The sequence below is a fragment of the Panthera onca genome, chromosome C1, assembly GCF_046562875.1.
Source record: "Panthera onca isolate mPanOnc1 chromosome C1, mPanOnc1 haplotype 2, whole genome shotgun sequence".
NCBI classification, from domain to species: Eukaryota; Metazoa; Chordata; class Mammalia; order Carnivora; family Felidae; genus Panthera; species Panthera onca.
Genome location: NC_138346.1, coordinates 190,550,727 through 190,577,154, shown reverse-complemented (window position 1 = coordinate 190,577,154; position 26,428 = coordinate 190,550,727). Strand labels below are relative to the sequence as shown.

The window sequence follows — 26,428 nt, the reverse complement described above, 5'->3', positions numbered from 1 at the left end:
AGCTGGATGATTGCAAGAGCCTTTTATTCACCATTTCTCCCTTTTCCATTCCCCCTCTTTAGTATATGTGCTGCCGAAGCGAGCACTCCATTCCCCCTCTTTAATCCACTCTGTGTTCTACTGCCAGATTCATTATTTTAACCCACTTTCTTTTATTTTGTTTTTTATTTTTTTTAATTTACATCCAAATTAGTTAGCATATAGTGCAACAATGATTTCAGGAGTAGAGTCCTTAGTGCCCCTTACCCATTTAGCCCACCCCCCCTCCTACAACCCCTCTGGTAACCCTCAGTTTGTTCTCCATATTTATGAGTCTCTTCTGTTTTGTCCCCCTCCCTGTTTTTATATTATTTTTGTTTCCCTTCCCTTATGTTCATCTGTTTTGTCTCTTAAAGTCCTCCTATGAGTGAAGTCAGAATATTTGTCTTTCTCTGACTAATTTCACTTCGGATAATACCCTCCAGTTCCATCCACGAAGTTGCAAATGGTAACCCGCTTTTGTCCTCTCAATTGCCTGCTCAAAGTATTTTTTCAGAAAATCATTGAAATAGTTATGGATAGAGACTTTGGTAAGTAAATTAGGATGTATGGACAGTACAATGGAATATTATGAGGCGAGTTTTATAAAGGATAAGGTAAACTTATATATAACCACATGAAAAATGTCTCAATATATTGTAAAGGAAAAGCTGGTTGCACACCCACCCGAAGCCCTTTTATCTGATGCTGTTGGGCCTGGTGGTTAGTTGTTACATGAAAAAAATCAATTAAAATGCAGAATGGTAAAGCATTACACAGCACACGGTTTTGTTTAAGAAAAGTAAGTTCCTGGCATATTATAAACCACTCTTTTTGGTTTAAACTTAAGACTTAATAAATGTAAATTGCTTTATCAATCTTTTGAGATAGACTCGGGCTTTTTCTGTGATGACGGGGCCCCTGGTCAAAGTGTTTCTTAGAGTGATAGATACTTCTTGCCTTTCACAAGTCACCCATAATTTCTTTAAATGTTTCTTTAAAGTGGAGCAATAACTAAACGGCACTTTGAAGCAATCTGAACGCAAAGTCCTTCTAGATGTGTGTAGCTCTTCCAAGGACAGAATTTTCTTTTTTTTTTTTTTTTTAAATTTTTTTTTTAACATTTATTTATTTTTGAGACAGAGAGAGAGAGCATGAACAGGGGAGGGTCAGAGAGAGAGGGAGACACAGAATCTGAAACAGGCTCCAGGCTCTGAGCTGTCAGCACAGAGCCCGACGCGGGGCTCGAACCCACAAACCGCGGGATCATGACCTGAGCCGAAGTCGGACGCTTAACCGACTGAGCCACCCAGGCGCCCCCAGAATTTTCATCTATACCTAATCTAAAAGTTTTTAGCAATTTGCTTTCAACCAGCCTTTCCAAAGTATTCAACTTAGTTTCCATAGAAACATCTCTTTTTACACCCATATATCATAACGGTTTCAACATGTTAATTAAATCACTGTAGCAAATTTTCCTGATATAAGTAAGTGGAATAAACCCAACAGACATTCGGTAGTCAGGTAGCTCAACTGGCAGGAACAGAACTACCCAAAAACTCTCAAATGTAGCTTCCTGGCCATGTTTACCACACTGTAGGCATCGGTAAGTACATTCTAGAATTGGGAGAATAAGTTAAGTAGGAATGAAGAAAGTAACTACGTCGTTTTGCAAAAAGTATATATGTTGTGGTGATGGTTCCACCAGTCTGTATTTACTAAAAATCACTGTATCCTACACATGAAATGGGTGAATTTTATAGGATGTAAAACGTAACCATAATCAAGCTGTTTTTTTAAAAAAAAAAATCTATGTATTCACGTATTCGTGTATTTCTAGATTTTCATGAATTTTTGATTTTCATTGAACAGCTAAAGTACTGAAAAGAAAACAGTTTTCACCATTCACTTTTTACTTTTTTTTAAACGCTTCATGAATTTGCTTGTCCTTCTTTCGCAGGGGCCATGCTAATCTTCTCTGGATTGTGCCAATTTCAGTATCTGAGCTGCTAAAGCAAGCCCCACTTTCTACTTTTTATACTTCTGTATGGTTTGAATTCGTAAGGCAAAGATACATAAGTGGTTTTTTAAATTTTTTTTTTTAACGTTTATTTATTTTCTTGAGACAGAGAGAGAGACAGAGCATGAGCAGGGGAGGTCAGAGAGACAGGGAGACACAGAATCTGAAACAGGCTCCAGGCTCTGAGGTGTCAGCACAGAGCCCGACGCAGGGCTCGAACTCATGGACCGCGAGATCATGACCTGAGCTGAAGTTGGACGCTTAACCAACTGAGCCACCCAGGCGCTCCTTTTTAAAAATTTTTTAATGTTTATTTATTTTTGAGAGAAAACAGAGTGTGAGCCAGGCAGGGGGGCAGAGAGAGAGGTAGACACAGAATTTATTTATTTTTTAAAATTCATTTATTTATTTTTAAACTTACATCCAAGTTAGTTAGCATATAGTACAACAACGATTTCAGGAGTAGATTCCCTAATGCCCCTTACCCATTTAGCCTATCCCCGCTCCCACAACCCTTCCAGAAACCCTCAGTTTGTTCTCTGTATTTAAGAGTCTCTTATGTTTTGTCCCCCTCCCTGTTGTTATATTGTTTATGCTTCCCTTCCCTTATGTTCATCTGCTTTATATCTTAAAGTCCTCATATGAGTGAAGTCGTATGATATTTCTCTTTCTCTAATTTTCACTTGGCATAATACCCTCCAGTTCCATCCACATAGTTGCAAATGGCAAGATTTCATTCATTTTGCTTGCTGAGTAATACTCCATTGTATATATACCACATCTTTATCCATTCATCCATCGATGGACATTTGGGCTCTTTCCATACTTTGGCTATTGTCAATAGTGCTGCTATAAACATGGGAGTGCACGTGTCCCTTCGAAACAGCACACCTGTACCCCATGGATAAATGCCTAGTAGTGCAATTGCCAGGTCATAGGATAGTTCTATTTTTAGTTTTTTGAGGAACCTCCATACTGTTTTCCAGAGTGGCTGCACCGGCTTGCATTCCCACCAACGATGCAAAAGAGATCCTGTTTCTCCGCATCCTCGTCAACATCTGTTGTTGCCTGAGTTGTTAATGTTAACCATTCTGACAGGTGTGAGGTGGTATCTCATTGTGGGTTTGATTTGTATTTCCTGGGTGATGAGTGATGTTGAGCATTTTTTCATATGTCTGTTCGCCATCTGGATGTCTTCTTTGGAGAAGTGTCTATTCATGTCTTTTCCCCATTTCTTCACCGGATTATTTGTTTTTTGGGTGTTGAGCTAGGTAAGTTATAGATTTTGGATAGTAACCCTTTATGTGATAGGTCATTTGCAAATATCTTCTCCGATTCCCCATCAGGTGCATTTTAGTTTTGCCGAGGGAGACACAGAATTTAAAGCAGACTCCAGGCTCTGAGCTGTCAGCACAGAGCCCGACGGAGGGCTCGAACTCTTGAACCGCGAGATCATGAGCTGAGCCGAAGTCAGACGTTTAACCAACTGAGCCACCAGGCGCCCCAATAACTTTTATTTTATTTTTCCCAGGCTTTTTCCTCTAGTTCTATTAATATAATTGACATACAACATTGTATTAGCTTAAGGTGTACAACATAATGATTTGATATATGTATAAATACATAACTTTTATAATCAGAAAAAATTAAGATATAATATACATATATCAAATGTATAATTAAAATGTATAATGTATATATACATTAAAAATTATTATACTTTAAATAAAACAAATAAAATTATTGTATCTTTTGGTTAGATAATGGAGTAAAGCTTTCTCATAGACTCTGTTTCTGCCAATACCTAAGAAAGTTAAAATTTCATCCACAGCAATGGCCACAACTCAGTATCTTAAATGCCAACAAGTGGCAGTCAAGGAAAGAAATAGAAAATTATGGTCTGGAGTATGCCAAGGCTTCCAACCCTGCCTCCATTCCATCAAAATTCATACTGTTAGGTTCTCAAAATCCTGAGAATTAATACATCCGTATGCACATATATTCCAAGAGAAAAGAGAACTACCTGGTTTCCTTATCTTTTATCTCTTCTCTCTGGAAAAGTGAAAATGGCCACTGGGGAGAAGGCGAAGTGAGGAGTGGAGAATGGGCTAGGTCTTTTAGGTGGCTGTGAAGAGTTCAAGAAAGCATAGTAAATTGGGGGAAGTTCCAAACATTGAGGCTCTTTCGTATAGGAATGGGATACAACAACCCCTATTAGAGTGAAGTCTGAAATAGACTCTTAAAACTTCAGAAGACCCTGAGGAATGCAGTATTCTAACAAAGGCTGCATACCTCCTCCCCTGAGTTCTGCCCTCCTCTCTTTCAGATAAGCTTATAAATCATAGAAAACGTGCATACAGCACAAAATAACAGCCTTCAAGCTGCAGTTCATTAGGAAAAACAAATCAGTTTCAGATAAAGTGGGAAGGAATTTGGGAGGCAAGTAGAGAAATAGAAAAAATTCACCCCAAGTGATTCGAGCTCTAGAATAACCTAACAAGGAAATGAGCTCAGGGCCACCTGAGTTGCTCAGTCAGTTAAGCATCTGACTCTTGATTTGGGGTCAGGTCATGATCTTATGGTTCATGGGTTTGAACCCTGCATCGGGTTCTGTGCTGATGGCTTTGAGCCTGCTTTGAATTCTGTGTCTCCCTTTCTCCCTGCCCCTCTCCTGCTGTCTCTGTCTCTGTCTCTTTCTCTCAAAAATAAACGTTAAAAAAAAAAAAAAAAAAAAAAGGAGGGGGGTTGGTGCCTGGGTGGCTCAGTCGGTTAAGCGTCTGAGTTTGGCTCAGGTCATGATTTTGCAGTTCATGGTTTCGAGCCCCACATCAGGCTCTGTGCTGACAGCTTGGAGCCTGGAGCCTGCTTTAGATTCTGTCTCCCTCTCTCTCTGCCCCTCTCCCACTGTGCTCTGTCTCTGTTTCTCTCACTCAAAAATAAATAAAAACATTTTTAAAAAATTAAAAATAAAGAAAGAAAATGAGCTCAATAGTGTAAGAACTCAAAAATGAGACAATAAAACGACTGAAAGAGATGAATAGGGAAATTGCACATCTGATAACACAAAAACCAAAACAATATCATTATAGAGCTAATAAACACATCAAAATAGCATGGAGTAGAATAGACAAGGCTGGGAATGGAATTATTCATGTGGAAAGAAGACTTGAAATAATCACAATAAAGGCAAATGAAAACCACAAAGAGATTAAAACCATCATCACCCCCCCCCCCAAAGCATTTTTTAATCAAATAGTTCAAACTATCCATGTGGAGAAGTACCAACAGAATTCTCACTTCCTCTGGATTGGTTTTAAGAGGAACCATGTAGTAAAAGACAAGTAAAGTTCTTTCCATTTAAGTCAATTCCTGTGGGACCCAAGGAATTTAACAAAAATCCCCTACCCCTGGACAAGCAGAGCAAGACTAACTCCATTTTGTGCTACACCCACCATCTCATGTATAACCCCCACCCTAGTCAAGCCGGTGAGCACCCCCTTATTGGAAACCGACTCATAAAGGAATGCGGAACCCCTAACCGCCAAAGGATGTAAACCCCCGCCTTTTGCCCGCCAAACTCGCGCGCCAATTCTGACCAGAGTGATAGGCTATTTCAAACAGTTACTATAGGGTAAATTGTAACTCAATTGGCCACCTGCGTGTGGCCTGACACGACTATGCAACTTTCTGTGTGTGTTACAATCTCATTGGCCACTGGCCCCTATAAAACTGCTACGCCTCTTAACCTAGGGGTCCAAGTCCCTGCTCCGCTGTGTCGGGTATACTTGGGCCCAAGCTCGAGTTTGCAAATAAACCCTCGTGCGTTTGCATTGGTATCGGCTCCTTGGTGGTCTCTCGGATTCGAAATCGGGGGCATTACAATTCCAGGTTGTTATTTTAATAAACAGCCTCTGAGACTTATTAATATTGTAACAGGAAGTGAGAACTTGTAAACCTCAATTTCAGTGGACTTAAAAGAGTACTGAAAGCTGGTACGATACATATCTATTCCCCAGAATAGACAAGGAACAGTGGGAACATAGAGTAGTATCTGAATGCTCATAGGTTTCAGTTGTGTGTGTGTGTGTGTGTGTGTGTGTGTGTGTTTATTTATTTCACAAGAAACTGCTTTATATAAATTAAAATTTCTTAAGTTGCTTGCTATTAAAAACACAGCACGTGTATTAATAATCAAGATCTAGATACCTACTGGCTTTTCAATAAAATGAACAGGGATTTTGACCACATATAGCAAATACTCTCAGAATGAGAAACAATCTATTTCCGTTATCTGAGCCATGAAAAGACCATGATACCATTAGCTGGTGGCAGCAGTAGATAAAGGTAATACCAAGATTTCTTGGTTTGGGGACACTTGGTGGCTCAGTCAATACAGCATGTGACTCTTGATCTTGGGGTTGTGAGTTCGAGCCCCACGTTTGCTGTAGATATTACTTAAAAATAAAATTTCAAAAAAAATTTCTTGGTTTGTTAACTGTGGGAGCTACAAAAATTATTCACAAAATGATAAAGTTGTATTAGACATGCCATCTACATTAAAAAACTTTTTGAGAAAATGCTTTCCTCTTGCCCAATGGAAAAGATAATCTCCTTTTTTTTTTTGTAACATTGAGACAACTTCAAAATTTATTTATTTTTGAGAGGCAGGGGGAGGAGCAGAGAGGGAGAGAGAGAGAGAGACAGAGAGAATCCTAAGCAGGCTCCATGCTTTCAGCTCAGAGCCCGATGTGGGACTGATACCACAAACTGTGAAATCATGACCTGAACCAAAATCGAGAGTTGGAACGCTTAACTGACTGAGCCACCCAGGCGCCCCAAGCTTTTGACATTTTTAATCATATATAGACACGTACATACACACAATGTTTAAATTCTAAGGACATGAAAAAGAAATAAGGTCTCTCTTCTCATTTCTCACTAAGTCTCACTTCCTAGAGGCAATTCTGTTAACATTTTCCACTTTTCGTTTTCCTGATATTTATCATGATTTCTTCAATCAGTATAATTATTTATTAGTTTATTGATTTTAAACTGTATCTTTCCACAGCAAAAGATAAAGAAATTAACAAAATTTCCCTTCTTTCCAGCTTTATCCACCTCTAAATTAAAAAAAAAAATTTTTAACGTTTATTTATTTTTGAGACAGAGAGAGACAGAGCATGAACGGGGGAGGGTCAGAGAGAGAGGGAGACACAGAATCTGAAACAGGCTCCAGGCTCTGAGCTGTCAGCATAGAGCCCGATGCAGCGCTCGAACTCCTCGACCACGAGATCATGACCTGAGCCGAAGTCGGACGCTCAACCGACTGAGCCACCCAGGCGCCCCCCACCTCTAAATTTTTAATTTTAAAAATTAATTTGTATACAGATTGACTAAAAATTAAAAACCAAAACCTAATACCTACCATATTATAATTCTACAAATATTAACTGTAGAATCAAGTAGTATGATTACACCTTTAGCAATGAAAATATATTCCTATGTCAGGACGCCTGGGTGGTTCAGTCTGTTAAGTGTCTGACTCTTAATTCCAGCTCAGATCTGCATCTCAGGGTCATGAGTTCAAGCCCTGTGTTGGGCTCCTGCCTACTTAAAAAGAAAAAGAAAAAGAAAGGGTGCCTGGGTGGCTCAGTCAGTTAAGCATCGGACTTCAGCTCAGGTCATGATCTTGCGGTTCATGGGATCGAGCCCCATGTTGGGCTCTGTGCTGACAACTCAGAGCCTGGAGCCTACTTTGGATTCTGTGTCTCCCTTGCTTTCTGCCCCTCCCCCACTCATGCTCTGTCTTTGTCTCTCTCTCAAAAATAAACATTAAAAAAAAACTAAAAAAAAAGAAAGACAGAAAATATAGTTCTATGTCATTAATATAGCAGGATTCTCACACAAAGAGTAGTGATACTGAGGCATTTTTTTCCAGGAAGCAACTTTATTCATGCTGGCACTGCTCAGTTGGGTTTGCATGTGAAGAACTGAGCCCCGAACATCATGTGGCATACTTTTTTATACATTTTCTATTTCTCCGTCTCCCGTATATGGTAACACACAAACATGGAGTCTGATTAAGTGGTCTCATGTTACAAGGTTGTGAGGGATTTTGTCACATACTTATGTACTTACGCACATAGCCATGTTGCCTTGAGTTTTTTTGTTTTCTCTTTTTCCTCTCCTTAGAGAGGGGACCCTACCACATTGAAACTTTACAACTCAAAAGGGAGCCTTCCACATATCAGGGCCTCATAGATCTTTTAATTTTTCCCAAGCTTTTTTAACTTTGTCCGGTCTTATACCTCTATTACTTAAATCCCATATGGTCCTCTTTGTTAGATTCTATTTTCATTTCATTTCACTGTATTTCATTTCATTCATATTTATGAGTAATTTTTTCACATAGGATATGTGATATTAAACATTCTGAGTTCCCACACGTTTCTTGTTTTCTCTCATACTCAATTGGCAGTTTGGCTAGGTATAGAATTCGGTTTCTTTGTAGCAGGATTCTTGCACAGAGTTGTGACACTGAGGCCTTCTTCTTCTTTTTTTTTTTTAACGTTTATTTATTTTTGAGACAGAGAGAGACAAGAGCATGAACGGGGGAGGGGCAGAGAAAGAGGGAGACACAGAATCGGAAGCAGACTCCAGGCTCTGAGCCATCAGCCCAGAGCCCGACGCGGGGCTTGAACTCACGGACCACGAGATTGTGACCTGAGCCGATGTCGGACACTTAACCAACTGAGCCACCCAGGTGCCCCATTCTTACCACATTCTTTAGGGAGAGGACTCTACCACACTGTCCTTGACCGGACTTTAGGCAGACTCCTTTGAGCCCTGTTTTTGATTATGCCTCATTCTTGGGCTCTGTCCTCAGCCTGCCTAGTCCAATTTCACCAAGAATCCTGCTAAGTTAGGGGCACCTGGGTGTCTCAGTTGGTTAAGTGTCCAACTCTCTCTCTGCCCCTCCCCAACTTCCACTCTGTCTCTCTCAAAAATAAATAAACATTAAAAAAATAAAAATAAATAAAGAGAATCCTGCTAAGTTAGTTTAGCAAGTATTCCATTGATACCTGATTACCATTGATATCTAATTAAGTTCCTCATTCCATACACTTGAAGTCTAAATCCTTGGCCTAATTTTAGCAAGAATCTCATGAGACAAGTTCATCAAGAATCCCCCTACCCTTGAGGTCTCCTCTTAGTAATTTTCCATCCTCCAACCCCCTCACTCTGCTCCTTGCATATAAATGCCCAGCCATCTTTGCTGTATGTGGAGTTGAGCTCAGTTTTACCGAAGCCTCTCTGCCCTATTGCAATAGTACTGAATAAAATCTGTCTTTGATGTCTTTGACTAGTGTCTGGCTCTATTTCTGCTTAACAATTCTGGGTTCCAATAATTTTTCCCTCACAACTTTGAAGACATTCAGTGCTAATGATGACAAGTCTCATTCCTTTATAGAGAACTTGCTTTGTTTGCTTTTTTTTTTCTTTTTGGGTGCCCCGTTGCCTATTCATATTCCTACAGAGTTAGCCCAAGTTTCCTCTGCATGTGTGTTTTTTCAATAGACCTATCCCTTAACTTGAATTCTATGTGAACAGAAGGTGTGTATCATATCAACAGGCAGGCTTATCTGTAGGGTGCATGTAGGCAGGCAGTCCAGTGACCTCTATGACTGACTCCATTAAGAGGGTGGAGTACAGTCCATGAATCATCCCTGAATAAAGCAATCGTTCCCCCACTCACTCTACCTTTTAGGCAGATCTGATCTGTTTTTTGTCAGACTAAGTATTTTCCCCAGGAGCCTACTCCAGGCAAATCCTCACTGTCTTCAGAAAGCATCTATGCTGTGATTAGCAGACAAACCCTTAAAAGAAAGCAATTGGAAAGAAATCCCTTCTTTCGTGGATTGTCTTCCTTTGCTAGATGGTCTGTTGGAAATTCATCCCCTTCTATACTCCCCCATATCACAAGGACTGGAAATTTGGGAGCTACATTTTCCAAAACCCCTTACCGGTGGTGTTCAGGTTAGTGCCAGCTGATGAAAGGCATTCAGAAGAGATAGGGAGAGAAAATGAGAAGCAGAAGCCATGCATTATTATTCCTCAGGCAGCTGCAGGAAGATAAGAGGCTTTGCAGTGGCCTCTCGGTATTTTCCCACAGATTGCCCACATAAAAATTTTGATTCTGAAATTTAGTGGCAAGGCTGAGAGCAAAGGATAACTTTCCCTTAATTTCGATCCTCCAGCTATTCTGATGGTTTGGTAAAACAGCTACTTTCCTGAAATAAATTCCTCTCTGCTTGAAATATCTAGAGTAGTTTCTGTTTCCTTGACTGATCCCCAACTGACACAGTGACAAAGACAAGGAGAGCTGGGGAGAGAAACATGGGATGAAAAATGCCTGGAAAAAGTCTCATGTGAAGACAGGAGCTGGTAGCTCTGAGAAGAGAGAAGAGCTGAATCACTGGAGCTCACAAAAGAACAAAGGGCCAACAGCCCTTCAAGGAAGAGGTGACCGGGAGGGTGGGGGCTATTGGACTGTGAGGTCACAATCTTCTTTGTTTGCTACTGTGTCCTTAGCACATGGCACATGCTTGACGCAAAACTGGTGTAAGATAAACATGTTTAATAAGTGAATAACCCAGAAGAGCCCCGTGCCTTTCTTTGTGCTTCAGTTGGGATGCTTTCCGGTTGCAAGTAATGGAAAATCCAACTTGAGCTAGCTTAAGCTAAAAGGGAATTTATTATTCCACGTACCTGAAAAATTTTTAGAGCTATGCTGAAACTTGATATTTGAACTTCAGGCGAGGTTATCTCCAACAGCTCAACAAGGATCTGATTTCATTTCACCCACTAGTCTCTGCCTTCTAAAATGTTGGCTTCATCAAAACTGACTGCTTTTGGAGGTGCCTGGCTGGCTAAGAGTAGAGCGTGCGACCCTTGATCTCATGAGTTCGAGCCCCTCATTGGGTATAGAGAATATTTAAAAAATAAAAAATAAATATCTTAAAAAAAAAAAAACAAAAAACCTGGGGAGCCTGGCTGGCTCAGTTGGTGGAACGTGTGACTCTTGATCTCAAGGTTATGGGTTCAAGGTCTGTGCTGCGTGTACAGATTACTTAAAAATAAAATCTTTAAAAAAAAAACTTAAAAAAAAAAACCAAACCAACCCTCACTTCTTTCGTTATCCCAAAAGTGATGCCCATACTTCCAGGGTTACACCCTTTCTCTTTCACATCGTATAGAAAACAGGGAGTCTGGTCTAGCATTCCCAAAAAGGATCTGATTGGATTGTATTAGATCACATGTCCACCCCTGGACCTATCCGTGTGGCCAAATACGTACTGACAATGCTCCACCCCTGAGTCAGTCAGCTTCCTTGGGCAAAATAAATGCTATGAGGGGGGACAAAAAAAGTTTTCTATTCTTAGTATCTCTTCTACTGTATTGACAACTCTTTGGGAGACCCTCATCTCTGTATCGCTGGGACTGGGCACAGGAACTACTCTGCACTGGGATTCACTGGATAAACGTAGACTCCACAACAAATGACTCCACTTAGTGGGAGAAAATCCTATCTGTCTCAACAACAAGCCCCAGCCATTTTCCAGGCAAAGATGTTCATTCTCTGGAACCAGTGTCAATAAGGAAGAGAGTATGCCTGTATCTAGGACCCAACCCACAAGAGGCAAGGCCTGCAGTCTTAAGAACTTACTATAGCTACTGAAATGAATGATCTAACACTCTAGATCCTACTTCTCCTATCTACTCCATGACTTAGCTCGTTAATTTATTCCTTCCCACTAGTCCATCATCAGAATGTCCCTCCCTACTTGATTGTTGCCCTGAGGTGTACAAATATGCTGTAATTTCTCCTATCTAAAAAATATACCTCGTTTGGGGAGCCTGGATGGCTTAGTTGGTTAAGCTTCCAAATCTTGATTTCGTCTCAGGTCATCGTCTCATTATCTGAACCATGATCTCATGGTTCAAGAGTTCAAGCCCTGTGTCCAACTCAAGGCTGATGGTGTGGAGCCTGCTTGGATTCTCTCTACCTCTTGCCCCTCCCCCCCCCATAAATAAATAAATAAATAAATAAATAAATAAACATTTTAAAAATGTACCTCTTTTAAACTTTGCACCTTCCTCTGGTTATTATCTTGTTTTCCAGCTCCTCTTTACAGAAAAAAAAAAAAAAAAAAACTCTTGTAAAGTTGTATCTACTTGAAGTCTCTATTGCCTCTCCTCTCATTTTCTCCTGAATAGATTTTAATCAAGCTCCTATGCTTATAACTCCACTAAACTGTTCTCATAAAGGTCACTGATAATCATCACTTCGCTAAATCCAAGGGTTATTTTTCAGTCCGCATCTCTCTCGGCTTCTCAATAGCATTTGACACAATTGATCACACCCTCCTTCTTGAGACCCATTTTTCACTTGGCTTCCAAGACACCATGCTCCCCACATTTCCTGCATCTTGCCTGCGGCTCCTTCTCAGTCCCCTTGGCTCATTCCTCCTAACCTCTAAATTTTTTTCAAAAAATTTTAATGTTTACTCATTTTTGAGAGAGAGAGTGCAAACAGGGGAGGGGCAGAGAGAGAGGGAGACACAGAAACCAAAGCAGGCTCCAGGCTCTGAGCTGTCAGCACAGAGCCCAGCGTGGGACTTGAACTCATGAACTGGGAGACATAACCTGAGCTGAGTCAGGCTCTTAACCAACTGAACCACCCCAGACGCCCCTCGAAAATTTTTTTTAATGTTTATTTCTGAGAGAGAGAGAGAGAGAGAGAGAGACAGAGTGCGAGTGGGAGAGGGGCAGAGAGAGAGAGAGACACAGAATCTGAAGCAGGCTCCAGGCTCTGAGCTGTCAGCACAGAGCCTAACATGGAGCTCAAACTCACAAACTCCAAGATCATGACCTGAGCTGAAGTTGGACGCTCAACCAACTGAGCCACCCAGGCGCCCCTCATTCCTCCTAACCTCTAAAGGTGGAGGGTCATGAATCAGTCCTGAGACATTTTCTCTATTTATATACATTCCCTGGGTAATATCATTTGGCCCCATGACTCTATTTATTTTTTATTTCTATTTTTTAATTAATTATTTATTTTTTCACACAGTGAGGCATTTTTTTTAAAAAGTCTATTTATTTTGAGAGACACAGCATGAGACGGGGACCGGTAGAGAGGGAATGAGAGAGAGAATCCCAAGCAGGCTCCGCAATGCCAGTGCAGAACCGGATGCCGGGCTCAAACCCATGAACCATGAGATCACGACCTAAGCCAAAGCCAGAAGCTCAACCTACTGAGCCACCTAGGCACCCTGGCTCCATGACTTTAAGCACAGTCTATTGCATCCTGAAGTATTTACAGGGAGAACTTTAAATATCCAGAATTTGCTTCAAAATACTTCAGCCCAGAAAGGAATGAGGAGGAGACTAACAGAATATTCATCATTGAAAAAGCTAGGTGATAGGTACACAGATATTCATCATATTATTCTCTCTACTTTTGTATATGCTTAAAAATTTTTCCATAATAAAAATGAATGAATAAACACAATCTGTATACTGAACACTTCTATATTCATGCTTCCAGGCCTTTTCTCCTAAACTCCAAACATATATTTTCTACCACCCACTCAACATTTCTACTTGACTGCTCAACAATCATCACAGGGGCACCTGGGTGGCTCAGTTGGTTAAGCATCAGACTTTGGCTCGAGTCGTGATCTCGCGGTTCATGGGTTAGAGCCCTGTGTCGGGCTCTGTGCTGACAGCTCAGAGCCTGGAACCTGCTTCAGATTCTGTGTCTCCTTCTCTCTCTGTCCCTCCCTTACTTGCACTCTGTCTCTCTCTGTCTCAAAAATAAACATAGAAAAAAAATGTGCATCAGAACATGTTTCGCCTTCTCCTCAATTTCCCGGCAAGGTCCCATCATACTTGGAATACCTTTTGGTGGCGTGCAACACTTTGTTATCTGTTCCCCAGCCTCCAGCCTCACATCCGGGGCTGCAGCTCTCCCAGCTCTCTCTATCTTCACTGGGATCCAGCACACTGGCCTCCTGCTATTCCATGAGTCCATGAAAAAGACTTCCACCTCCAGAGATCTGCCATTCCTTCTACCCAGAATGCTGCCCCCCCCCCCCCCCCCCCGCCAAGCATTTGCCTGGCTTAAACTCTCACTTCATTCCAAACACCATTCAATCATTACCTAGGTAGAGCTTTCCCCAAATGACATGTGTAGAACAAAGGCTGCTTTCACTCTATCTCCTCTCCTGCTTAATTTTCCACCTATTGTTTTATATATCCATTTGTTTGTTACCTGCTTTGTCAGCAACATGAGAACAAGCACTTTGTCTTGTTTGCTGCTATATCCCTAACACCCCAAACAATCCATAGCATAAATAGTATAGGTAGAGAGTATTTGGAGGGGAAATGAATGATTGGATGAATGGGTCTCAGAGAAGGGTAGAAGATAGCTCTTCATTTGAATGTTCCAGGATGAGGGGACGTGACTCTTTCCTTCCCCACTTCAAGCTTCTCTGGGGTTCACCTGAACTCTGTGCCTTTAGCATCCAAAAGATTTTTTTCCTAGGGTAGAACCAACTAAGTGGGTAGAACCTTCGATCTACTGTCCTTTTAGGCAGCAGGCAAGGAGGACCACTCTGCAGCCCTTGTGAAAGCACCAACTTGCCCAAGTGCCTCAATCACCTGATCCAGTAATGGGATTGTGAATGCTGCTAAGGAGTTCCTTATCTCCTCCTATTTTTCCCAGCAAGCCCAACTTTTCTGACACCACCTTCTGCTCATCTCTAAAACGGTTGTCAGCCTCTACAATTCTGCTCTGCTCCAAGATCTCAGGTGCCTGGATACACAGCTCATAGCCTCAAAAACCTAGCAAAATGTCTAGGCTTCTCTGGAGACCTCAAGACCGGCCACCCTCTAAAGATGGGCAGAGGGTAAATGCAAGCGCTTCATCGTGACCTCGAAAGCCCTACAGATTCTGCGCCCACCTATCTCTTCAAACTCATCCTGAACCATTTTTCTTCTTGCTCATAAAGTTCTAGCCAAAATGATTTTTCTGTTTCTCAAATACTCCAAGCTTGTTCTCGCTTCATGGCATTTGCTCTTGCCTCTCCCTTCTCCCGGAACATTCTATCCCCAGATCTTTGCATGACTGGCTCCTTACTTTTATTAGTTTTCAGCTCAAATGTCAGCTCTTCAGAGATGCTTTCCCGAAGAACATCCATCTGTACGGCATCATTTTCTTTTATTTTCTTCAGAGTAATTTTTACTCTTGTCCATTTTTGTTTACTTGCTTATTGTCAGACTCCTCTCTCTAAAATAGTGCTGACCAATAGAACTTTCTGCAGTGAAGGAAATGGTCTTTTTAATGTTTATTTATTTATTTTTGAGAGAGTGCAAGCAGGGGAGGGGCAGAGAGAGAGGGAGACACAGAATCCCAAGCAGGCTCTGCACTGTCAGCACAGAGCCTAATGCAGGGCTCACACTCACAAACTGCAAGATCATGACCTGAGCCAAAATCAAGGGTTGGAAACTTAACTGACTGAGTCACCCAGGTGCCCCAGTGTAGGAAATGTTTTTATATCTGTGCTGTCTACTATAGTGGCCACTAGTTGCCATATGAGTCTTCAGCCGTTGAAATGTGGCTGGTGCAACCAAGAAAATAAATTTTAAATTTTATTGTGTTTTAACTAATTTAAATTTAAATAGCCTCATGTAGCCAGAGGCAATGAAGTTCTAGAATATAAACTCTTAGAGAACAGGGACTTTTGTTCATCTTATGTTTTGCCCTACCCCCAGAAATGAGAACAATTAAGTAGTCCTAACCAAGATATTCTCTAGAGGATGAATTCTTGCCAAGGCCTAAGGTTTGGGTTGGATACAGATAGCACTAAACCCTCAACTGATTTGACTTTCGTCTTAGGAACATTAAGGTGAAGGTCAGGATCCCCTTTCTTAATAACGAAATGTTGTTGAAAAGTCAGCACAACAACATTGAAAAAAAATCTTAACCAAGTAATTTTATAATTTTCCCAGCAAACATTGCAACTATTTTCATTTTTGCATACCACCCTCCAGAGTCTGTCCACAGGCAGATGTCTTTTCAACCTCTCGCAAACATGGAAGACACCATCATAATTTTGTCCATGGGGAACGACTCCAAGGCCAACATCTGCAGCTCAGATGGAGGAACCTGATTCTAGAGTCATTTGCCTGTGGCTCTCCCCAGGCAGGAGGCTTGACTTCCCACAGGCACTGGGAAAGCCCTGTGAGTGGAGACATAGGGCTTGGCCCTGGGTATGCAGCAACTGATGATCATTTGGGGCCAGAAATTGACTATGGCAGGGGTTCTGCTGGCTTATTTATTCATCCAGTAACCACCATACTCTGATACAGAATCTCGTAAATATTTTCTTTGATTCTACAGGCTCTACGTTTTTTTCCTTTTTGTGGCTGGGTGGTAGACATACCACAATTTATTAAACCTATTATGTATTCATTTTTGGACCTTACAGAATTCTGCAATTGACTTTTCCTACATGGAGCTTTTTACTTTCATTGTATCATTACCTTATAGTGTAGTAGTTAAGAGTGCAGGTTCTGGAAAGATTACCTTATAGTGTAGTAGTTAAGAGTGCAGGTTCTGGAAAGAGAATGTCTCTTTTTAAAAAAAATTTTTTAATGTTTATTCATTTTTGAGACAGAGAGAGACAGAGCATGAGCAGGGGAGGGGCAGAGAGAGAGGGAGACACAGAATCTGAAGGAGGCTCCGGGCTCTGAGCTGTCAGCACAGAGCCCGACGTGGGGCTTGAACTCACGGACCGCGAGATCATGACCTGAGCCGAAGTCGGACGCTAAATCTACTGAGCCACCCAGGAGCCCCTAAATACAGTTTCCTTTATTTGAGAAGGGTCAGATGGACTCCTAAATATGCTTTCTTTGGAATTTTTTTTTCCTGATTACTAGCAAGGAGGAATATTATTACATGTATTATTTACCATTTGTTCCTCTTCTTCAAACTCTCTGCCCACTTAATTACTGCAGTGGAATCCCTTTTTAACAATCTATCCCTTAATACATCTAATTCAGTTGCAGGAGTGGGTTGGTCTCTAACAGGGTGAGCTTCAAAAAGGCCCATTGCCTCTCTGCAGAGGACTCGTCAGTGTTCCACTAGACCCACTTTCCTCATTAACTAAGGATCTTCCCATTAACTAGAACTTTTCCCAGCATGGTCTTTCTGTCATGAAGTACCTGCGGCATTTTATCTGGGGCACGGACTCCAAAGACAGAACAAGAAAATTATTTGAATACAGGCTCCTTTCTTCTTGATCTTGGCAACTGCTGATTGGGGCTGGGAATTCTGCCAAGGCAAACATGTCCTGTATTTCAGACAAGTGTAAGGTTCTCAACGATCTTGGAGGGGCCTACTCAGATGACAATTCCACAGGATGGCTTTGGGTTGAGAAGACCCTCAGTTTAGAGACAATAAAACTCCAACTGGAGAAAAAAACATCACTATCTTTTCCTAGAAGGGTACTGTTTATTAAAACGTATGGAATGTTGGGGGTGCCTGGATGGTTCAGTTGGTTAAGTGTCCGACTTCGGCTCAGGTCATGATCTCTTCGTTCATGAGTTGGAGCCCCGCGTCGGGCTCTGTGCTGACAGCTCAGAGCCTGGAGCCTGCTTCAGATTCTGCGTCTCCCTCTCTCTCTGTCCCTCCCCCACTCACACTTTGTCTCACTCTCTCTGAAATAAATAAACATTAAAAAAAATAAAATATGTGGAATATTGTAATTGTTAATGGTTGCATCTAAATAAACTGAGGACGACGTGCAGAGAAGTTGGTAACATGCCCAAATAGAGGCCTCCTGGTCCAGAGTCTGAACTCTGTCAGTGTACCAAAGACAATCAGGATCAGAGAGTTGACTCACAATAACCAAGTTCACAAGGGTCTGAGTCTTCATCGAGGAATTCTGAAAGTTCGGTTTGTGATAGTCATGCCCTGAGAGGTGAGAAAGGGAGTACAGGTGTTTGTTTATGTGGGAAAGGGGGATGGTTCAGTGGCAGAGAAGACTGGAAACCCTCTGAGGGGACTGGGTGCTTTGGGGGTGGACTCTTGCTGGTGCGTCCTGCTTGTTCAGAGGATATCCAGAGACCATAGAGGACTCAGTGACTTTATTCTTCCTAAAAATTGCCCAGGAGGGGTGCCTGGGTGGCTTAGTCAGTTGAGCGTCCAACTCTTGATTTAGGACTCTTGATTTAGGCTCAGGTCATGATCTCACTCTCAGGTTTGTGAATTTCAGCCCCACATCAGTCTCCATGCTGACAGTGCACGGAGCCTGCTTGGGATTCTCTCTTCCCTCTCTCTGTCTCTCTGCCCCTCCCATGCCTGCACTCTCTCTCTCTCTCTCTCTCTCTCTCTCAAAAATAAATAAATAAATAAATAAATAAATAAATAAAGCAAGCCCAGGAATACCAGGAATAGTCTGTAGTTCGGGGGGGCCACTGGCAATAGTCCTGGTCACCCCCATCTTGAGGGAGAACAAAGTTGGAAGAAGCATGAGCAATCAGGCAGAATGAAGTTATTGCCTTTGTCTACTGGTACCCAGTACATAAGGGCCCTTCCCCCTCTTATTAATAGCTTCATGTTAGATCCATTCAATTGTCTCTTGTGGGTGAATTAGAAAGAACTGGAAGTTCTTCTATCCTTTATTCTCCCGGCTCAGTCGGGAGTAATTTAGCACAATACAAATGCCAATTTATTAATAAATATTCTCTTTGATGAGACGCTCTTGTCGGCTGAGAAGCAAAATAAAAGGCTGGCCATTTAGCCCTGAAAAGCATTGGGATGCTTAAGGCTCTGTTTTACTGGAGATCAGCCAGAAACACGAGGTCATCAGAGTAAACAGAGCTTACTGAAGTGGATACAGTTCTTTTCTTAGAACAAATAAAAATCCTTAGTTCTAAGTGAAATAGAAAATGCACGCAAGATTAACACCTCAGGCAACAACTGATGTTGGTGAGGATGTGGAGAAAGAGGAACGCTTTTGCACTGCTGGTGGGAACGCAAACTGGTGCAGCCACTCTGGAAAACGATATGGAGGTTCCTCAAAAAAATCAAAAATAGAACCACCCTGCGACCCAGCAATTGCACTTAGGCATTTATCCAAGGGATACAGGTGTGCTGTTTCGAAGGAGCACATGCACCCCCACATTTATAGCAGCACTATCAACAATAGCAAAAGTATGGAAACAGCCCAAATGTCCATCGATGGATGAATGGATAAAGAAGATGTGGTATATATCTACAACGGAGTATTACTCGGCAATCAAAAAGAATGAAATCTTGCCATTTGCAACTAAGTGGATGGAACCGGAGGGTATCATGCTAAGTGAAATTAGCCAGTCAGAGAAAGGCAAATATCATATGACTTCACTCATAGGAGGAATTTAAGATACAAAACGGAAGGGAAGCAAAAATAATATAAAAACAGGGAGGGGGACAAAACATAAGAGACTCTTAAATACAAAGGACAAACTGAGGGTTGCTGGAGGGGTAGGGAGTGAGGGGATGGGCCAGAAGGACAAGGGGCAGTAAGGAAAACACTTGTTGGCACGAGCACTGGGTGTTATACCTAGGGGATGAATCACAGGAATCTCCTCCTGAGATCCTTATTGCACTCTATGCTAACCAACTAGGACGTAAATTATAAATAAATAAATAAATAAATAAATAAATAAGAAAATGCACACCAGATGATTTCACCATAAGAGAAGTTAATCCAAATCTGTAGACTACACAAGGTAATTAAACTCTGCAGAGGTCAGCAGCCCCCAATGGCTTGCTAGTTGCCCTCAGAGGCATCACAGTAGGAAACTTGGAGAATGTAGCTTGTCTCAAGTACACCTTTTATTTGGGACTCACTCTTTTTGGGGTCACCTTTGCCAGCCGATCGGAAGGTCAGCCTGCTAGGATTTTACCAGAGAACACAAGCTTCAACTCTGTGCTGCCAACACCCGTTACAAGTCTGCTATAATCAGTGTAAAGCATAATTTTCAAACACAAAACTATGTTTGAAAATATTAAAGGCTAACAAAAAGGAGTTATACCTATGGATGATTGCATGAGGGGTATTCCGCTTCAAAACTTGGTTTTTGGATTCCTACCATATGCCAGGCACTATGCTGGGTCCTGGGGATACAGAGGTGAGCAAAAAGGTGTAGTAGGCCTTGTCCTCCTGGGACCCGCAATTTAGCAGGGAAGTAGATACAAATGGAGTAACTATGTTAAAAAAAAATTAGAAAATTACACTTCTGGGGGCGCCTGGGTAGCTCAGTCAGTTAAGCATCCGACTCTTGATCGGCTCAGGTCATGATCTCACTGTTTGTGATTTCGAGCCCCTCATCAGGTTCTGCGCTGACAATGTGAAGCCTGCTTGGGATGCTCTCTCTCTCCCTCGCTCTCTGCCCTTCCCCCGCCCATGCTCGCTCTCAAAAATAAATAAATAAACGTTAAAAAAAAAAATCACACCTCTGGTCAGTTCTATAAAGAAAAGGCGTAAGGGGCGCCTGGGTGGCCCAGTCGGTTGAGCGTCCGACTTCAGCTCAGGTCATGATCTCGAGGTTTGTGAGTTTAAGCCCGGCGTCGGGCTCTGTGCTGACAGGTCAGGACCTGCAGCCTGCTTCGGATTCTGTGTCTCCCTCTCTCTCTGCTCCTCCCCTATTCATGTCCTGTCTGTCTGTCTCTCTCTCAAAAACAAATAAACATAAAAAAAGAAGAAAGAAAGAGAGAAAGAAGAAAGAAAAGAAAAGAAAAGAAAAGAAAAGAAAAGAAAAGAAAAGAAAAAAGAAAAGAAAAGGAAAGGTGTAGGAAGGGGATTTGACCTAGACTGGGAGGTCAGTGAACATTGTTTTACGGAAGACACCTTTGGGCTGTGATCTGAAAAGTATATTTACTTTGCAAAACTTGAGCTGGAGATGAACAGGGGAGCATTTTAGGCAGAAGGAGGTCCTGTGGAAGGAGGAAGTATAGAATCTGCCCCTCATGCTGGTATTCTTTTTTTTTTTTTTTTAATTTTTTTTTTTGGTAATGTTTATTTATTTTTGAGACAGAGAGAGACAGAGCATGAACGGGGGAGGGTCAGAGAGAGGGAGACACAGAGTCCGAAACAGGCTCCAGGCTCTGAGACGTCAGCACAGAGCCCGACGCGGGGCTCGAACTCACGGACCGTGAGATCATGACCTGAGCCGAAGTGGGCCGCTTAACCGACTGAGCCACCCAGGCGCCCCGTCATGCTGGTATTCTTAACACCATCTATAGATCACGTCAAAGCCACCAGAAGGCTATATATATATTTTTAAGTTTATTTATTTATTTTAGAGAGACACATAGAGAGGGCACAAGTTGGGGAGAGGCAGAGAGAGAGAGGTAGACACAGGATCCAGGCTCTGAGCTGTCAGCACAGAGCCCTGCATGGGGCTTGAACCCAAGAACTATGAGATCATGACCTGAGTCAAAGTTGGACACTTAATTGAACCACCCAGGTGCCCCAGTTATATATTATTTATTCACAACCATAGCCTTCCTGGAGACCCAGGGGGAAGACAGAGCCCAGCGATTATCATTAACATTTATTGAGCATTTACTGTAAGCCAGGAACTTTGTTAGACGTTGTAAATGAAAATCTACTTTTCTCTGTGTCTTTCTCCTTTACTCTCACACGACAACTACCACACTTCACTTCACTTCTGACACCAGATGTGTGGGTTTTCCACATATCAAGCAACTGTCTGACACCAGCTGGGTGACCTACGATTTAACTCAATTCTGACCCGGTAGCATTAGATCCCACAAGTTAAGGGCTCAGTCCCACAAGACTGCCCCCCACTTTCAGATACTAATCACAAATTTCAGGTTGTCGCCTGTATGTCTGACCAACCGACTATAAATCTAGGTCCTTGCGACCCCCTCCTCGGGTTCAATAATTTGTTACAATGACTCACAGAACTCAGGGAAACACTTATGTTTAATGGTTGATTATAAAGGTTTATTATAAAGGTTATATAATAAAGAATGACCAGCCAGATAAAGAGACATAGGGTGAGGTCCATGGTTTTGGGGTGCACCACTGTCCTGGCTTACAAACACGTTCACTAACCCAGAATCTCCCTGAACCCCGTACGTTTAGGATTTATACGTATGGAGGCTTCACTGCATAGACATGATTGATCATTAACTCAATCTCCAGCCCCTTTCCTCTTCCCAATGGAGAAGGGTGGGGCTGAAAGTTCCAAGTACCTAATCACGGCTTGGTTTTTCTGGTGACCAGCCCCATCCTGAAGCTATCCAGGAGTCCACCAAAAGTTACTCAAAAGACATTCCTATTGCCCGGGGAAATTCTGAGAGATTTAGGAGCTCTGTGTAAGGAATCAGAATTGGAGATTATCTAATTTAAGCCAACAACAACCTTATGAAGTGAGCTCAATCGTCCCCGATTTGCAGATGAAGAAACTGAGGCGTGAAGTTAAGGCCAAGGTGGGACAGCAAGCAAGAAATAGAATTTGAAGCCACCAGTTCTGACTCCAGAGTCCAAGTAACCAACCTCACTGCCACCTACGACTTGCAAGTTCTCATGAGACTTAAGGACTCACGGGGCACAGTGACATCCTGGAGTTACAGTTCTGAGGAATCAACTTTTACGAAGACTTTTGTATGATCTAGGTCTGCACGTGCTAAACCATTTCCTGCAGTCCGGCGCTCATCCTCCCTCACCATCAAGCCCTGTAAACCAGTAGCATATAAACAGTGGTGGGTGGAGTTTTTTGACCAGAAGACATAGAAAGGAGAAGCTATATGACCCAGATAAAGAGATGTTTTCCTGGGGAGGTATCGGGTTCTTGGCTGCCTTGATCTTCTTGCGGCATCTTGGAATGTTGCAACATATAACACCTTCCCATAAGCGTTGGTAAATGTCTCACACGTAACCCCTGAGAATGCCTGATACCTTCCAAACAAGGCTATTCCTTCCCCAGTGTCTAGCAATACAGCAAGAGAAGATAAACTCTGAGAACATTTCCTAACCTTTCTCCATAAGCCAAAGGAGATTGCAAAATGCACTATTGAAAGAGAAACAAAGAAACAAAAGAGAAACAGAAAAACAAAGAAAACAAAGGAGAAATCAGGTCAGGGAATCCAAGAGCTGCAGGTCCCTGCACCCAAAGCTCTGGGTGCTTGGTCTTCTCAGGGAATATGGTATCCCTCTCACTTTCTAGTTTATTGCCTGTGTTCTTGCTGTGAGTTGCTTCAAACATTTTTATTTTTAAATTTTTTTTAACGTTTATTTATTTTTGAGACAGAGAGAGACAGAGCATGAACGGGGGAGGGTCAGAGAGAGGGAGACACAGAATCTGAAACAGGCTCCAGGCTCTGAGCTGTCAGCACAGAGCCTGACGCGGGGCTCGAACTCAGGGACCGCGAGATCATGACCTAAGCCGAAGTCGGACGCTTAACCGACTGAGCCACCCAGGCGCCCCCAAACATTTTTATTTTTTATGAGTTTGGACACAAATAATCTGTTCAATAAGCCGTTTGTTGTTGACACAGAAAGTTCTTTTTCACCAAAAGAGCAAGAGCAGGAGCCAGGTCATTCTAGAACATCTCTTACCAGAATGTTTCACTTATAAAACTGGGAGTGGGGAATGATGGACTAAACTCTCTTTTAATTGTTTCAACTGCAAGACTCTGTGCTTCGATGGTATCAGATTTATCAGGAAAACTTAATTTAATAGTTTCCTGTTTATTTTTTGAAGGAGCACCAATAAAGAGGAGAGCAAAAAAAACCTAAAACATGGGGTGCTTGGGTGGCTCAGTCAGTTAAGTGTCTGACTTCTGCTCAGGTCAAGTCTCATGGTTTGTGAGTTCGAGCCCTGCATAAGGCTTTGTGCTGACAGCATGGAGCCTGCTTCAGATTCTCTGTCTCCCTCTCTCTCAGCCCTTCCCTGCTCTCTCTCTCTAAATAAATTAATTAACATTAAAAAAAATAAAAACGTATCTAAGGATTCAAATCGAATTCTGTTTTAGGCAACATCTCCGTATTTAGAAACTGAAACTAAGATACTCTTAAATATCCGTTCAAAACAATACAGACCTATTAAGCTAGGTTATTAACTATGAGCCATGTACTAAGCAAAACAGTAGAATAAAATAATCTTAAATATTTTAAAATACCCATGCTAGAGACCAATATTTAACACAGTTTTTACATTTTTTAACCCCTTTCAATGTAACCTATACACTTGTTAATTACCTAAGTAATCAACTCATCAACTTTGCACATATGATAACAAAGAGGTTTTAGTAATATGTTTAGTAAAACATATTTTATTTTAGGTAATCATATTTCTAAATATGTTATTACAAAGTTCATTTTTTTTATGTTTATTTATTTTTGAGAGAGAGAGAGAGAGAGAGAGAGCACACAAGCAGGGGAGGGGCAGAGAGAGAGGGAAACAGATGATCCGAAGGAAGCTCCTGTGCTGTCAGCAGAGGGCCCGATGTGGGGCTCGAACCCACGAACCGCGGGATCGTGACCTGGGCTGAAGTCAGACATTTAACTGCAGAGTTCTTTGTTTTTTTAAGTTTATTTATTTTGAGAGAAAGAAAGAGAGAGAGCAGTACTCGCTCATATCATCCAGGAAAAAGGCACGTGCTCAGTCATTTTTGTGCTTTAGATAACATTGTTGGTTTTTGTCTACTCAGACGTGATTGTGGACCGGTCTTGTTTTGTCTGCCTCTGTCATAGTCAGATAAACATATCTGATGTTTATGTTCTGCAAAATGTTGTTTCGCTCCCAGCTGTGCTAAGGCCCAGGCGTGAGTACCAGGCCAGCTCCAGATGAAAACGGCTGCTTTTCTCTTTCCCATGATATTAAGAATGTGTATGAGGGGCGCCTGGGTGGCTCAGTCGGTTAAGCGTCCGACTTCAGCTCAGGTCATGATCTCGCGGTCCGTGAGTTCCAGCCCCGCATCGGGCTCTGGGCTGATGGCTCAGAGCCTGGAGCCTGCTTCCGATTCTGTGTCTCCCTCTCTCTCTGCCCCTCTCCCATTCATGCTGTCTCTCTGTCTCAAAAATAAATAAACGTTAAAAAAAATTAAAAAAAAAAAAAAAAAGAATGCGTATGATATGGGGGCACCAGTCTGGCTCAGTCAGAAAAGCATGCCACTCTTGATCTGGGGGTCATGAGTTGAAGCCCCACATTGGATGTAGAGATTGCTTTAAAAAAAAAAGTTGGGGCACCTACATGGCTGTCGGTTAAGCATCCAACTCTTGATCTTGGCTCAGGTCATGATCTGCGGTTTGCGAATTGAGACCTGACTCACACTGACAGCACAGAGCCTGCTTGGGATTCTCTCTCCCTTTCTCTGCTCCTCCCCCTGCTCACTCTCTCCCTGTCTCTCTCAAAATAAATAAATACATTTTTAAAAATTTTTTTTTAACGTTTATTTATTTTTGAGACAGAGAGAGACAGAGCATGAACAGGGGAGGGTCAGAGAGAGAGGGAGACACAGAATCTGAAACAGGCTCCAGGCTCTGAGCTGTCAGCACAGAGCCCGACGCGGGGCTCGAACCCACGGACCGTGAGATCATGACCTGAGCCGAAGTTGGACGCTTAACCGACCGAGCCACCCAGGCGCCCCTAAATACATTTTTTAAAAAAAAGGACATAAAATTTTTAAAAAGAATGTATATGGTATGAATATATCATGTATAAAAGTTAAAAAGCTGATAATTCGGGGCGGGGGGCTGTGTGGCTCAGTTGGTTGAGCGTCTGATTCTTGATTTGGGCTCAGGTCATGATCTCACAGTGAGTGAGATCCAGCCGCTCATCGGGCTCAGCCCTGATGGCATGGAACCTGCTTGGGGTTCTCTCTCTCTCTCTCTCTCTCTCTGCCCCTCTCCTGCACTTTCTCCCTCTCAAAAATAATAATAAATATAACTTCCAAAAAGAAAAAGAAAAAAAGAAAAAGCTGACAATTCAGTTAAGTAATTCAATGAAAATTGAGAGAGGTATATTGAAAATTTTAAGTACCGTGGTAAAAATAGAGCAGGATAAGAGACAATGTTATAGAGGGAGAATTGTACTGTTAAATGATCCAAATTGTGTAGAATTTTAAGTTTTATTTAAATTATAATGTGTATTAGACTAAGATAACAATAATGAGGTGAGGGTGAAATTAAACTTGTCACTCTGAAAGGCTTCCATTCAGTCTGCAAAATGGTTAATGTTTCCTTTGTTTTGAGCTATTTGACACCCAATAGTCATGGAGCATAATAATACAAATGCAGCCTC

General features: G+C 41.9%; 1 non-coding gene across 1 annotated transcript; it reads right to left on the bottom strand.

The window, feature by feature from the left end:
• Nucleotides 1-1,933: 1,933 nt before the first annotated feature.
• On the bottom strand, nucleotides 1,934-2,040 carry LOC132674014 (U6 spliceosomal RNA). Its single transcript, XR_009608341.1, has one exon. It is a non-coding gene; the product is annotated as a U6 spliceosomal RNA (small nuclear RNA).
• Nucleotides 2,041-26,428: the final 24,388 nt, after the last annotated feature.